The 12,863-nt window shown below is 42.3% G+C and overlaps 1 protein-coding gene and 1 long non-coding RNA gene across 6 annotated transcripts in view; one reads left to right on the top strand and one right to left on the bottom strand.

Annotated features, from left to right (window-relative positions):
- CEMIP2 (cell migration inducing hyaluronidase 2) overlaps positions 1–6,810 on the bottom strand; it is a 93,919-nt gene extending 87,109 nt beyond the window's left edge. The window contains exon 1 of one of the 4 annotated variants that reach the window (XM_053294017.1): positions 6,694–6,810. The gene's annotated coding sequence lies outside the window, so the exon portion shown is untranslated. Of the gene's footprint in view, positions 1–1,692; positions 1,722–2,875; positions 3,193–6,693 lie in introns of those variants that run through there. The other 3 variants (XM_053294018.1, XM_053294016.1, XM_053294019.1) reach the window with 3 other exon arrangements.
- Positions 3,935–12,863, top strand: part of LOC128344258 (uncharacterized) — a 48,816-nt gene continuing 39,887 nt past the window's right edge. The window contains exons 1-2 of one of the 2 annotated variants that reach the window (XR_008315755.1): positions 3,937–4,071; positions 4,270–4,414. This is a non-coding gene — a long non-coding RNA (uncharacterized LOC128344258). Of the gene's footprint in view, positions 4,072–4,269; positions 4,415–12,863 lie in introns of both variants that reach the window. The other variant, XR_008315754.1, reaches the window with a different exon arrangement.

The following is a 12,863-nucleotide window of genomic DNA, read 5'->3' as shown; positions in this document are numbered from 1 at the left end:
GCCAATTCCATGCTAGAGATCATTAGAAAGGGGATTGAAAATAAAAAAGCTAATATTATAATGCCCTTATACAAAACCATGGTGCGACCACACTTGAAGTACTGCGTACAATTCTGGTCACCACATCTTAAAAAGGACATTGTTGAACTGGAGAAGTTACAGAAGAGGGCAACCAAGATGATCAGGGGCCTAGAGCACCTTTCATATGAGGCAAGACTACAACACCTGGGGCTTTTTAGCTCAGAAAAAAGACGACTGCGGGGAGACCTGATAGAGGTCTATAAAATCATGCATGGCGTGGAGAATTTGGAGAGAGAGAAATTCTTTTCCCTCTCACACAACACTAGAACCAGGGGTCACTCCATGAAATTGATTGCCAAGAGGTCTAGGACCAACAAACTGAAGTACTTTTTCACACAACGCATGATCCACTTGTGGAACTCTCTGCCACAGTACTAGTGACAGCCAACAACCTGGATGGCTTTAAGAGGGGTTTCGATAACTTCATGGAAGAGACGTCCCTCAATGGCTACTAGTCGGAGGGCTGTGGGCCACCTCCAGTCTCAAAAGGCAGGATGGCTCTGAGAACCTGTTGCAGGGGAGTAATGGCAGGAGAGAGGGCACACCCTCAACCCCTGCCTGTGGCTTCCAGCAGCATCTGGTGGGCCACTGTGAGAAACAGGATGCTGGACTAGATGGGCCTTGGGCCTGATCCAGCAGGGCTGTTCTTATGTTCTTATATGATGTTATACGCCTCCATGGTTTTCATATAACTTTTAATCCATTCCCGATTATCTCTTTTATGCCTTTTTAAAAATGATGTTTTAATGACAAATATTTGTACCCATTTTTGCTGTTAAACATTAAGGGTCATTTAGTTTGTTTTCTTGTTCTGTCTTCAACAGCCATAGTTTTATTTTAAATTTTACTTTTACTCCCAATTTCTATAGCCTTTTCTCATAGTATATGCTGGTATTGTTCACCCTTAGGCTCTTAGTATCTACTTTTACTTTTAATAAGTAATCACCCCTTTTACTTTATGCTGGTCTATGACTGTAATAAAGACTGATTTGTGGCAACTCATGAAATCAGTCATTAGTGAAGCCTTATAGTTCAGCTTACTTAGTAGCAGAAGGAAAAAAAGAGACATTAAAATGCTGCTAAATATGGAAGGATTCTTATGTATATATCTGGGCCCCCTGTACAAGTATATGGCCTTTTGCACTCCTGTGTATTTACATACAATTCTGGCTTGCCCAGTCCAGCACTAACTTGTTGCCGGGAGGATGAATCACTATTGGGTCCAGCAAGTCTGAAGCAAAAGTATGCAGGATGGCTGGAGGAAATGAAGACTCCTCTTTCCTACTGAAATCACTGCCCCAACATGTGTGTTTTGCAGAAAGAGCTGCAGAGTTGGGGAAAGAAAACTTCTTTCCCCCTCATCTTTACTTTTTCTAAGAATGTGGAGAAAAGCAAGCTCTTTAAATTAGGTTACATGCAAGGGACAATAGATGCCTGGAGTCCCTGCTAAAGAAATGAATTGCTGAGGAATGTGGCAGCTGTGTTCCTCCAAAGCACTCTCAAGGTGTTAGCAGCAGTGCAAACACTGCAGCAGCGGTGTGCAGAGAACCGGAACCTGCTGGTTTGAAGGTAGGGCAGGCTCTCTTTAAGGATGGGCAAGGGTGCTCTTACCCCACCCGCCACATTTCCCCCGCTGGCACTGCCTTTTAAAACATGTGCATGCGGCATGCGCAGTGGCAACTTCTGGTCACTTCCAGTCCGAGGAAGCACCCAAGCAGCAAGGAGGTACACTGCCACCCCACCAGACTGTTTTAAAAGGCAGTGCCGGCAGGAGAAGTGTGGTGGGAGGAGTAAGAGCACCCTCCCTCATCCTTAAAGAGACCCCCCCTTCGAACTGGCTGAACCACCGGTCTTTTGAACCGGTTCCATGCACATCCCTACGCAGCACTGCTGTGACCCAAGTGAAGAGCCAAAGTAAGCCCAAAAAAGAAGAGGAAAAACCACAAGATCCCCCACCCTTCTCCCCTTCCCAGTTCAAAAACTGGAGAATTATGAACTATAAATCTAATCTAGTCTGGCAACAATATAGGCAGTAGTGATTGCCAACATATTTTAGAGCAGACAGAGGCAGCTTGGATAAGGAGCATCAAGAAAAGTTGAGATGAGAGAGAAAACCAAGAATAAAAAGTAACAGTGAGGAGGGTGCATCCGAAATAGAGAGGGAAACAGAACGCAAGAGGTATCAAGTAATGGCCCTTCACAGTTTAACTCATCAAAACAGTAGCAGCGGCGGCAGTTTATATGCATGCATACATATTCACTCGTCACAGATTAGCTAGTCCTGGATTTGACTCCATACCAGCCTCGCATCGGGATGATTAGGGTGGATGTTCCCACTCTTTCAACAGCTACTTATAACTGAAGATATTTTAAGTTGTCTTCGTTAAGGGGTTCTGCGAGTAGAGAGTAGTAGCTCCATGCCCCCCCCCCCCGCCACTTCCGAATCTTGTGTAATGCAGAGAATGCGGAGTGGGAGGACAGTAAAAAGGAAGGCAACAACAATGAAAGCAGCAAGGGCTTGAAGACGAGCGAGGGAGAACAAAAAGGCAAGACAGGAGGCAGAGGCTCCGAGGTAAAAGACAGAAACCTCGAGCCCAGAAAGGGGGTGGGGAGGGAGACAGGCAGGCAGAGCGGGAAGTCCAGCCACCGAGAGGGGGAGAAAGCGTCGAAGCTCCTGAGAGGAATCCGAAGCGCCAGGGCACCCTTGTAGAAACGGCAGCAGGGGCGAGAGTCTGCCGACAGAGCCCAGAGACTGAGGCAGACGGGGTGGGAGAGAGGAGGGGGCGGCACTCACCGTGGCCTCGAGAGCAGGATGTGCAGGAGGCGGAGGCGCGGTCAGGGCGGAGGAAACTGAGACATGGTGCTCCTCGTGGGTCTAATGCAGCCGGCTCACTCCGCTTGCACCTTTAGCACAACTGGCGCCCGACACCCCGCTCCCCACAGCCCCGTGTGGGTGGAGAAACAGCCCTGCTGCCCGACGCAACGTGGCTCCACCCAGACAGCCTCAAGCACCGCCCCCAACCTGCGCTTGGCCGCGTCCTGTTGCATGCCCTCTCCGCTTTGCCTCAGCAGCGCGAGGAGGAGGAGCAGTCTATCAAGTCTAGCTTTTTTTGTAAAGCTGCTGCTGCTGCTGGGAACAGAGCACAGGGGGCGGGCGCGCCCCAGTCCCCAGCAGGGAAGAAGTCTTCGCAGGGCTCGGCTTCACCCGCCTTCTTCGACATGCTGATAAACTGCACACGCACACCTCGCTTCGTTTTCTGGAGCTAGCCTGGTAGTGCGCCGGTTACTCAAAAACCACCCCGTAAAAGTCCGGAATGTCTGGTCTTTTCTTGCCTTGTTTTGACAGGCAGTCGTTTTCAAAAGTTGAAAATATTTGGAGAGGAGGCGTATGCTTTCGCATTGCCTATACTGCTTAGCTTTTAGTCCATTGACGCCTCTGGCCATAACTTTTGCAGGGTTTGGAAACAATGCGAAAAACACAACGCCTCAGAGCAAAAATGGGGGACGGATGTACTTCTCTGAGCGGTAAAACTTCAATTATCTTGAGGCGGGCGGCCGGCCGACACCAATTTTATTTATTTTATTGTTCAGTTTGTATGCCGCCTTTCGTAAAACATCCAAGGCGGTTTATTGAGTAGATGGGGCGCGCTCTCTCGCTCTTAAATTCATATCCGACGTAGTTCGCGGATTTGGCCCAGCGCCCGTCAACCAACCCGTTTTCCGCAAAGGGAACGCGCGTCCTTGGCCTTTACCTTCGCTCCTTGTGCAATCCTTTCTCCGTCAGCAACTGAGCCCCTGAAGGCTAACGGAAAAAACTCTGTCGAAGTAGGTCAAGTGGACAGTGAAAGAAACTAGCTGTAGCCCATCCTCCCCTCGGTCGGATTTACTCAGAAGTAAATGTCCATTGAATTCAGTGGGGCTGCCTTCCTGATATGTGTGCATCATGGGCTTGCAACTCAACCCTGTGCATGATTGTCTGCCTACTCAAAAGTAAGTTCCACCGACTTGACTGGAGTGTCTATCTAGTCAGTGTGTGATAGGGTTGTATGGTCGTAGATCGCCTTTCGGGTGCCACACAGCACTCTCGGAATTTGCCGAAAATTGATCCCCAGTTACATAGCAGCTTCTTTTACCTCCCTGCAGCCGCAGTCCCCTTTAGCAACGCATTTCTTAATTTAACTTCCCCAGCTATCGGCTTGTGATTGGACCCCCTGCCGCCTCTCACACATTCTACTTCCTTTGCACCTTCTGATGAAGCAGACTCTTTGCTGCAAAAGACTGGCACGGTTACATCTGCAGGTTGACGAGGCTCTGTCGTCGCCAGTCTTTAATAGTAAGGCTATTTATTTATCAGTTCTCTCCTCAACTCCGCCAGATATTTCTTGGCAGAAATCGTTGCTACATGCCTACTAAACCCGTACCTAGGCTGCGTCCCGCCTTATAGTGTAAGTAGCGTAATGACCTCTAGTGGTCTAATAGAGAAATTGTTGTTGAACTCGATTTTGGTTACACTTAATTTTATACTGCAGGACCTTGCTGGGCTCTTCAGTTTGGCCATAATAAGCTACAGTATCAGTAACTTGAAAGAGTTACCATATAAAGAGAGAAAGATTCCCTCCCCCACATCCAGCTATAGTGGATTCAACAAATACGAATTCAATAAATAAGTATAAATATCAGATGAAGATAAATAACAACAAATGACTGATCATAGAAACAAACCCCTTACAAATATGGCACCATATGTACTTAACAGAATCACACCACTACTGAATATCACTCTTAGAGAATACATGGAAATCAACACACTGTCATATGCAATTATTTCTTATTTGTAGTTCTTTCTTAACTTTGTTATTGTTATTTCTTAATTATTGTTAGAGTGGCAAATGTATAGGTGTGTTGATATCAATATTATAATTTTCCAAAAGTTAATAGATGCCATTGTACTGCAAATGTTTTGTATCCCTATCTCTCATTTTAACTGTTTCTGTTACTTCCATCAGCTTGGCAATATGTCAGACTTTAGTAATCCATTCACTATGTGTAGAGTATTGAGGGTTGTTGTTTTTGGACAGTTTTTATTTGTTTGTTTTGCTATTGTTGATCTAGCTACTGTTCACAGACTGGAAACCAATGCTCTATGTCTTCTTGGAACGGATTTAATAACTTCTAAAACATAATCTTGGGATTCATCTTAATGCCAAAAACCATCATCCCCCCCCCATTATCCAAAATTTCTAGACTGCAGAACATGTCCACCACATATATAAAAAGCAAGTGTTATGCATACCACACTATATTAACTTGGTAACCTGCTAACTTGGCAAAGAGGCACCTTTTAATGTGGTGATTCTCTTTTATTTAGCAGGGGGAGAGTAACTGGCCCTATCCACCCCCAGCACAGTATCTCCAGTGACTGTTGCTGGAGTCACTGATGTTTCTTTTTAGTTTAGTTCTTATGTTTCTTTTTAGATTGTGAGCCCTTTGGGGACATGGATCCATCTTATTTATTTATTATTTCTCCGTGTACACCGCCCTGAGCCATTTTTGGAAAGGCTGTATAGAAACCAACCAAATAAATAAATAAATATTTTCACCTGTAAAGAACATTTTATTCAACTTGGGGGGGTTAAATGTATTTATTTCTTATTTAATTTATAACACCAATGAGATAATATAAAATTCTCTTTTGTATTAATACATATGGTATAACATAATATTTTACACATTTATGCAGATATAATCAGTCAACTGAATGAGTAATAAGTTAAATCTTTACTTTAAAGATTTACTTGAGTGACAGTTCCACATATTTTGTAGGTAGGCTGTTAGTCTGACACTCTTCCTACATCTCTTATAATTAAGAAGTTGTCAGAGTTCTTCTGCTCAGCAGCAGATCTGAATGAGGCCAGACCAAACTTTTGTCTTCTGGATAACAAAAAATTCTTCAATTAAAGTGTGTTTTCTAACTTGAATATAAGAATCTACATTCTTGTATTTCACGGATTATAATTTAGCAGATAGATTTAGCAGGCTACATTTTAAAAACCAAACTAATTATAACTAAGTTGGAACACAGTTATGGTTTAACATTTTTATACATTAAATTGTTCAAGATAGCAATTAAGTGTAAAATGTTAAAGCAAACAGTCTTGTCTTTCTAATTCGTGATAAATTGTGACTACCAAATATATGATTGAAAGAAATCAGGATTATGCAGCAACTAACTTCTTGTGAGAAAATTGATAATAGTAATAGTAGTGGTAGTATAATAAAGAGTGTTGTTTGTTCCACTGAAAATGTCAGAGATAGCTGGACACTTGCAGCATAAAGAAAAGTATTCTATCTCAGCATGAGCTAGGAGAGTTCTTGTTATATAGCAAAGTACAATAAGCTCTGTCTTTTCAGTCGTTACTCCCAACATTCCAATAAAATAGTTGTCAGAATATTTCTATGTCAGAAAATTTGACCTAACTAGATTGTAATGACCATAATGACAATCTACATTCTGATATGTCATTCTATGTCAGAAACATTGACCCAAATGGGATGTAACTCAATAATTATAATTTAAAAGTATGTTGTAGAATAATATACTTTTATACTTACCTACTTTGTTAGGGGTGTCCAGAGTATCTAATGGAAAGCAGAGAAACCTGAAACTGCTTTCTTCCCGGCAGTTTTCTATCCTATGGTTTGTTAACATATGAGCAAATAATCTTTTTTGCTCTTATAAAGGCTGAACACTGCTACAGGAAGGGCATTATCTGTCACATTGTTCAGGATGTCATGACAGTCTCTATTTTTCTGACTTAACAAAAACAGGAATTGTCTCATGTGACACATGGTTGAGAGCCAAATATTACTAATAAAGTGATTGTTTAACCATTGAAAATGGCAAGCTTTATTACCAGCATTAGTGATGCTGTCCAATATCGAGTGCCTACTATAAAAACCAAAATCCATCTTAACATTCAGAATTGCTGATTATTAATGGCTCTGTCTCTTTCCATGGAGAATTGCAAATGCATAGCACCAGCACGAATAGATACTGGTCCAACTATTGTACGTGGTTCATGGTTGAAAAACGCTGCTAGGTCATGGAATTACTAGATGAGTTTGGACAACATTATCTCAAAGCAGTTTCTCATGTGTATGAAGTCAGAATAATAGTAATCTGTATCACTGAATTAACAGAGAAGATGCAAATGGTGGAACTGAATTAAAAGAACAAGTGTGACTATATTCAGACATTATGTAAAATACTAATACAAAATGTGTACAGTGTACATAGGTGCATGTTGGTACACAGAGTTATCCACACATTATCAGGTGGCTCAAGGTATTGTGGCACCTGAAGTGAGGCACAAAATGCTACCTTGCCCCATGCCCTTGATGCAGGTCAGCCCCCTTTCAAAATTAAACATTGCGAGTTTTGAAACAGCTTGGGGGACCAGAAAGAAGGAAGGTTGCTAGCAGCCTCCTCGTCTCTCCTCATGCTTCTTGCAGACTTTCCTGGGAGTGTGAGGAGAGCTTGCAAAGGTCAGATTGGTCCCAAGGAGCTGCTCCATTCCAACAATTTGCTGCCTGAGACAACTGCTTCCTTTACCTCATGACAGGCCTACCCCTGCACATTATGTTGACTACAGGTACAACAGTAAACTGCCTATCTGTGCCACGCATTTGAGGTGCTTGTACCCAGCTTTACTTTTTAAATGAATGCAGTAATTCTCACAAATTACACATTGAGAGTGCACAAATTACACACTGAGAGTACACCCTTCAGGACATCCTAAACAGATGTCCAGATGCACTCCTGGCACATACTTTGATCATATGTGGGGGTTTGTCCAAATGACCCCTAAACATGCACTCCAAATATTTGTTTAAACAAGTGTTTGGAGTACGTGTTTATAGGTCATTCAGATGTCTTTCCCCCAAGCATGATCAAGGGGTACATCAGGAGAGTGTTGTGATGTCCCTGGAAGACTTTGATCATGCTTTTGGTGAGCCCCCTCTTTCTTCATGGGTGCTGGGCTGGTATGGTTTGAACTAGCCCATAGTCTGAATAGGGCTTACGTTGCTGGGTATCATGACTGCTGATTTCAAGTCTTGTTTACTCTCCTGATATATACATAGACAGATTAGATATGGCACATCATGAAAATTTAGGGGCTACTGTGAGAAATTGGTACATGTGATATCCAGCAAGACTTATCTGCATGCGTAGACTTCATTAACTAATTAAGATAATCTGGTGGTTGTGATACAACATGACTTGAATGTACACTGAAGCAAACCCAGGCACCTTACCATACAGGAGCCTTTAAATGGATTATGGCTAAAGCTCTAATCTCATACACACTAATTTGGGAGTAAGTCTCATGCAACTCAGTGCCACTTAAGAAAACTTGCATAGGTTCAGGCTGCTTTCATACATCATGCGTAAATCAGCCCTTGTATTACCTATCTGTAATTTGAATGCATGGATAATATTGGATAGAATATTAAACTTTATCTATCTATCTTGGATAGAATATTTAATTTGGTTAGTTCCATTTCTATTCCTTCCTTTCCCAAGAGTTCAGAGTTGGAAACAATAGTGAAAAGTAAAACAAGATACACACACTAAAAGAACATTCCATTAACGTAAAGTTTCCTTGCACCTGCTTAATCCTGGTAATTGAATACCAGCTCAAAAAGGGATGTTTACTTATTTTCTGGAAAGTATTCAGGCTCAGACTTCTAGGGCAAGGGCATTCCATATTGTAGGGAAGTGACCAAAAATGCCTTACAGAGTGTTGTTACAGGGTCCAGAAATTGGACTGCCCACACCCCCTTGGCACTTGTACAGAAGTACCTAGTCTGGTTTGACCTGTGTTTGAGAGAGAAAAAGTCCAAGGAAAAGACAGTGTTTAACACTGGGCTAAGGGTAGCCCAGGAAGTCAAGCAAAGGAGCCATAGCTATTGCATCCGATCCTCATAGGAGTCTGCAGAAGACTCCCCAACACCTTGAAATAGACTCTTCATATGGCCCTGAACATTCATTTTCTGAGAGTCCAGACCAGGCTCCATGACTCGTTTTTCTCGTATTTGTATCTAGGTGTTAAAACCACACAGTTCTTTTTCTCTGGATCTGCCTTTGGCAGGAGGGCCAAAGTTGAGCAGGCCTGCCCTAAGGGGAATATCTTACAATGCTCACACATGTAGTCTCCTATTCAAATGCAAACCAGGCTGGACCATGCTTAGCAAAGGGGACAACTTATGCTTGCTACCACAAGACCAACTCTCCTCCCTATTGCTTTGGTATCCCTTTTGATTCAAGTGACTCTAGTCACTACGGCCCTTCTGTTATGATATAGTTCCAATTGTGCCATCTGTTTTCCCATATGTGCCCCCCTGGCAACACAGGGACCACCATCTCTGCCAGTCTCACCTCCCAGAATGCAACAGTCCCCCTTCACTTATAACTCTGCCACAAAGTTTCCTCTATAGCCAGGAAGCTGAGCCATGACCTTCCCATCATAGAATGAAGCTGGTTCTCACCGCTCTTTCCTAGTTCCCTTACCTAAATCTGTTTGGGCTTCCTTATTCTTTCTCTCCATTGTGTTCTCTTTATCGGCTTAATCTACCTTACTCCCCCAAGTTGTTTGTGCTTTCTTCATTCATCTCTCCATTCCCTTTCCCAGTCCTCCAGACCAATTCAACTTACCTTTGCTTCCTGAACTAGCTCATATTTCCCTTTCTCTCTCCTCTGCTCCTTCAGACTGACCACAATCTGCTTTTTCTCCCCATGTTCATGGGGTCTCCTCTCTATTCTTTCTCACTTCCTTCATAGATCTTTGGACGTGACTCAACCCACTTTCTCTCCCTGGTTTAGGTTGGGCTTCCCTCTTCCTTCCCTCCAGTCCTGTTGACCAAACCAATTCACTTTCACTACACGAACTCATTTGGGTCTGGCTTCCTCTTTGCGCCACTCTTTGTCAGACTGCTTCATCAACCTGGATTTGCTTTCTTGACCCAACCTGACTCACATCTCTCCCCCTTAATATCGTCCACTCTATTCCCATCACCAAATCCTCAGTATAGCACATGCATTTAAAACAGCCAGTATAGCAGAGGTTAAGTATCAGCCCCCAGACAGGTGAATTTCCTATTTTATCCAAGTCTCACTCTGTATTTAATAAGAAGCTTTATTTGGATTTAAGTCTGTGGTTGTGACTTTCTGAAAAACTGCCTGCTTTATAGCTTTAGGCAAAAGTTCCCCAGGGGCATAACAGTGGCTCCTCATAACAATGTCCTTATTGTTTACATTTAGGGCATATTGGATATGACAGTAAAAAAACCACCTTGAACGTTTTGGACTCTTTTACAGTAAGACTACCTTCTTCTATATGAGCCTATAACACACATTCATATCCCTCTCAGAAGTCCAAAGTACAGTGGGTGGCCACATGGAGGATAACCTTTTCAATGGCGGGTCTGGCATTGTGGAACTCTCCTAGATGTGCATCCCTTGCTTTGTGGTGTTATTTAGCTGGTTGAACAAGACTGTGCTGTTCCAGGGTGCTTTTGGATTGATAGTTCATCTGAGATAAACTTGAAATATTAATTGCTGCTGTTAAATGATTTGCTGCTATTTTGATGGATAACTGTTGTGTAAGGCATTTTTAATTTTAAAGTTAGTTGCCTTAATGTGGGAAACAAATGTTTTAATTGAATCAAATAAAACATGCTTTCAATTTACATAACAGTTGCAATGGTAGTGCATGAGAGAATTTCAAAGACAATTTTTATTCCTTGTGTGAAAGCATCTTTGATCTTTCAACTGAAACCAACAAGAATAATATATGACCCTTTTGCAAGATTGTTGATCTTCTACAAATATATGTGTAGATTCTGGAAGAAGAGTTGGTTAAGGTTCCAATGGCTTTCTGAAAGATTCTTTGTGAGTTTGTCTTTGGTAACTAGGTCATCTATTACTGGAAAGCTAAAATGCCTATGATGCAACATTGTTTATGTGTCTTTAGATAACGTCTCTGAATACAATCAGATTGCATGCACAAATATTTTTCAAAAAGGGGAAAGAAAATGACAACTTCTAGAATACGCAACCCCTTTTTAATGACACATGACATCATCCTGCAATTGTTGAAGGAGCACTAAAGCCAAAGAGAAAATAAAATTCAGGAAAGATGCCTCATAACATACATTCTGCCATATGACATACATTCAAGGGATATGTTACAATTTGCAATATAATGCAATATTTATTTATGGTACACATTGACCAAGTTCAGATATCTTGCAGTGCCAGAGCAGGCTTTTCACAACTTCCCCTTTCTCAGGTGTGTCCCCTCCCCCTTTGTTAACAAGGAGGGCAAAGATTGTGTATGTTTCCAGTTGTGGCTCAGAACAAGCCAGATCCAACCCAGTGATCCTGGTTTATTTTAGCCAGAGCTTCCAAATAAACCAGGAACTGAAACTATAATATAATATCTGAGGCTAAGTGACATCATGCAAAACCAGGACACCTGAACCAGGCCATAACACTGACATTCAAAAGAATGAGAAAATGGTTAATTTGATTGCCTTCATAACAACATTGCAGATGATTCAGCCAAAGTTAAATACTTTGCAATGTCATTTATCTCAAAGAGAGAGTTAAACATATGCTTAACTCTTTTCCTGTGAAGTGAGCAGAACTTTAAAAGTGCTTAACGTTGGCTCAGTTGTGTCCTCTTTAGCCTACTTTAAGGAAAGTAAGCTGATGAGATCACCTGGCATTCTGTGTATGCCCCTATTAACTTCAAATGCCTGGACCAATATGAACCAAATTGCGTACAGTTGTAGGGGCATCCCATTGGTATAGTTTGTGGTGGTCATCCACCCCAGTTCATGAGGGCAGACACGTAAACATTTGAGATGCAAGTGGGCTAACTTGTGAACCGTCTAACTGATTTAAACCAAATTTGCTATAGCTGTAGCGTCACATAGGGACACCTCAATGATGTAGTTTGTGATGATGTCATCCACCCTTATTCAAGGTGGCAACTGCATAAACATTTAAGGCACAAGTTAGGTAACTTGTGGGCCGTCTAACATAGTTGAATCAAATTGGTACAGTTGTAGTGTGTGACATGTAGGGACAACTCAAGGGCATAGGTTGTAATGTTTCAAGATGATGGATGCTTGAACATTTGAGGAGCAAGGCTAACTTGTGGACCACCTAACTGATTTGGACCAAATTTGGTGCAGTTGTAGGGACACCTTGAAGGCATAGTTTGTGATGATGTCATCCAGCCCGATTCAAGATGGCAGATGCATGAATGTTTGAAGCACAAGTGGGCTAACTTGTGAACTGCCTAACCTATTTGGACCAAATTTAGTCCAGTTGTAGGGATAGTGAAAGGAAAGTAGGCAGATTAGTTTATTTTCTATTTTGTGCTTCTTTAATACTACAATACACTCACTAAACAAGCCAAATGAACCAGCTTCTTTATATTTTATTCCTATCTCTGTAACACTCAGTGGTTTGTACTAGGGGTGTGCAAACCAGCTCGAATCTGAACCAGTTCGGTTCGAAGGTTTGGGGTCGAGCTGAACCACCCCTGATTTGGCTTGACCCTGAACCGAACACACACACACAGTTTGGGGGTTTGACGGACAATTTTTTAAAAATGTTCCATTTTTAAAAAATCCTCCAAAGCTATTTTGGAGGTCACCACACCAGCAAATAGGCCCAGAAAGGGCCGAAGATGCCCGAACTGGGCAATTTC

This window comes from Hemicordylus capensis, chromosome 2, assembly GCF_027244095.1.
Source record: "Hemicordylus capensis ecotype Gifberg chromosome 2, rHemCap1.1.pri, whole genome shotgun sequence".
Taxonomy (NCBI): domain Eukaryota; kingdom Metazoa; phylum Chordata; class Lepidosauria; order Squamata; family Cordylidae; genus Hemicordylus; species Hemicordylus capensis.
The sequence above is the reverse complement of the archived record's forward strand: the minus strand, read 5'-3'. Positions and strand labels throughout refer to the sequence as shown.